This window comes from Pteropus vampyrus, unplaced genomic scaffold (genome assembly GCF_000151845.1).
Source record: "Pteropus vampyrus isolate Shadow unplaced genomic scaffold, Pvam_2.0 Scaffold174, whole genome shotgun sequence".
Lineage (NCBI taxonomy): Eukaryota > Metazoa > Chordata > Mammalia > Chiroptera > Pteropodidae > Pteropus > Pteropus vampyrus.
This window is the reverse complement of record NW_011888955.1, coordinates 794,079-797,230: the sequence shown is the minus strand read 5'-3', so window position 1 is coordinate 797,230 and position 3,152 is coordinate 794,079.

Sequence of the window (3,152 nt, the reverse complement as noted above, 5' to 3'; positions counted from 1 at the left end):
TTTTTCTTACTTTTTTGTTGTAGTATCTGTAATAAAGTCAGGTTTTCTTCATCTTAATGTTTTATTTGCGCCCTTTTTTTCTTGATCATTCTCACCAGAGATTTCTATTTCAATTAGTTTTTATTGTCTCTTTTTTGGAAGCAAGGAGGCGACATCGTACATTTTACTTTAAAAATAGAGCGTTGCTAAGAGCATAAACTTTGGAACCAGACTGTCTGGGCTTTGTTTACACTTTTTCCTTGTTTTTGAAAGTGCATTGTTTATTCAAAGTTCCAAAGAGAAATGAAAATATACATCCAAACAAAAACTTGTGCATAAATGTTCATAGCAGCATTATTTGTGATAACCAAACAGGAGAAGCAAAATCCATGCTCATCAACTGATGAATGAATAAGTGTGCTATATCCATGCGATGAAGTGTTATTTGGCAGTAGGAAGGGGAGAAGAACTGATACATATTACTCCATGAACGAACCTCGCAAATAGGATGCTCAGTGAAAAGGTAATCACAAAGGACCACAGATTGTGTGATTGCATTTATGTGAAATGTCCAGAGTAGGCAAATCTTTGCAGACACAAAGTAGATCAGTGGTCGCCCAGGGCTGTGGGATGGGAGGTTTGGCGGAGAGGGGAGTGACTACTAATGGGTAGAGATTTGGGGGTGGGGATGAAAATTGTCCCAAAATTGATTGTAGCGATGGCTGTACAACTCTATGGACATACTAAAAATCATTGGGTTGTACACTTTAAATGGGTGAGTTGTTAATTACATCTCAATAAAGCTGTTATTTAAAAAAATTTTTAAAATGTAATTCCAGAAACAGACAGCTCGGCGTTGAGCTTGATGAACACTGGAACTCTACTGTTTACTGTTTCTGGTTGCTACTCAACCTACCGCGTACGGTTCCCTACTCCTACTTAAGTGGGCCTTGCATACTGTGCTTCCAGGTATTCAACATAGCCCAGGTCTTGGCTATTTCAATTATTTAAAATATGAAGCTTCTTCAAACTCATTTTAGCTTTAGAAAGAAACTTTATACTTCTTAAGTTACAAAAATGCTTAGAGCATGATAGCTCTGACTTTCCAAAAGTCACTTCCTGGGTATTTTCAGGAAATTCCTTCTCTTTCAATACAGTCTTTTGCAGAGTTGACTCTGTTCTCCTTTTAAAGTTAGAATAGGGAAACCCTAAAGAACACAGAACCCTAGCACGTGGGCATTCTCTGTGACCTCACGTCTCAATTAGGGGATGGTTACCAGGGTGACCAAGTTAATTACATATGGACCAGCAGAGGCTGAGCTCAGGTGGCAACACAGCAGGTCAGACCAAGGAAGGCTGGGAGTCCAGGCTGACCCTCAGGTCGGGTGAAGGCCAGCGACCCAAACACAGGAATAAAGTAGTCACTTAACGGGCAGGCACACTGAGGGAAGCAGTACTGAAACCAGAGTCCATTTCATCAGAAAAAGAGATATGTGATTAGTAAGACCAATCACTGGTAGAACTGTGTGGTCAATTAATATTTAAGTTATTTGAAATCTTGAATATAAGACAGTCGCAGGAGTAAAAGGCAGAGTCAGATAACAGAGAATAGCAAATAGCAAAATAGAAATAGCAGTAGCCAAAGAAAAACAAAATGCGGTGAGAGAGCTTTGCAATTAAAATCAGAAGGCAAGTATTCCAGCTAACGTGGAGCTTTGTAAGTCATTTTCCTTTTCTGAATCTTAGTTTATCAGTCTATAAAGTGATTAGGTTGAATTCAGCCTTCACTGATTATTGAATTGAATATTCAAATCCCTAAAACCTCTTTCAGCTTTGAACATTTAGGAATTCAGAGCTGCTTAGAACTGAAACCATAAATTGTCCTGGTACCCCTGAGCAAGGAGAGAGAACGAATTTCCAAAATCAAATTTAGTGGTTTTATAGGGGCAACAGGCCAACCTTGTCAGCATGTGGTATTCCTATTTCCAAGTGACTCTCCTCTCCTGCATTGTGACATAGCTGTGATATGGCAACTATTTTTTTTTATTGCTCTTACAAGCTATAGTGCTCAACACAAAGTAGATCAGTGGTCGCCCAGTAGGCAGTGCAGCACCTGCAATGTCACAGCTACTCCGGTGACATGTAATGAACTGATACATATTACAGCCCAGAGATTCCTAAACTCCATCAAACGTTTTCATTACGTGGAGAATATAAGAAACAAATTTCCAAAAACAAATTTCTTTGTGGATTTTGCACCTGACCAGTGTTGAAGCTGGATGCAGGCAGGGCATCACACCTGAAAATCTTACAAAAGGAGAGTGGGGAAAGGGACCACTAGTCTTTACCGCGATGAGATGATTTAAAATGCCTGCAAAATTTGTGTAGCATTCTAGCAGTAGCATTGTCCTCATGTCAGCTTTTACCTAGGCATTTCATCAGTAAAGGGATTTTTCAAGTAGCTTTTATTTTCTCGTAGCTCATGAGAAAGTATATTTTGAAAACAAAACAATGGTTTGGTTTTACTTTTATAAGTTTGAGCTGAGCGGTAGCTATACCAAACCTAGGGGTGGCTGAAGGCTTTTCTGTTTAGAGGTGGTGGTGGTGGTGGTGGTGTGTGTGTGAGAGAGAGCGAGCGAGCACTGGCCATTCTTTCTTAGCTCTCCCACAGTACAGTGAGCTAAACGCAGGGCATGTGGCGGCAATCCTTGTTTTGGGGTGGGAGCAGGCATCCTACTTCACAGACAAGGAATATGTAGACATCCGTTGAAGCAGTACCCAGAAGTCCAGCAATCCCAGCTTCAGTGAAGACAGCTCTTCCCATACTTTTCAGTTGAGATGTCTTTTCCTCCCTGTCGTGCATTGCAGACCAGTCCTCAAATCGTCTGTGTACGCGTGCCAAATTCGCCTTCAACTGTAATCTCTTCAGGGTCCTGAATCGCGTGCCTTGCTGTAGCGGCAGTGCAGCACCTGCAATGTCACAGCTACTCCGGTGACATGTAATGAATGAATGAATCTGCAGTCTGAATGAAGAATGAATGAACACTCAGTACGCATTCCCTCTTTCCTACCCGCTCCGCGGTGAAAATGTTGCTCTGATTTAGCAACAGCGTTAAAATCTTTGACCCGTTGGAGGGAAACAAACAAACCAGCCCAGAAGGGCGAAAAGAAAA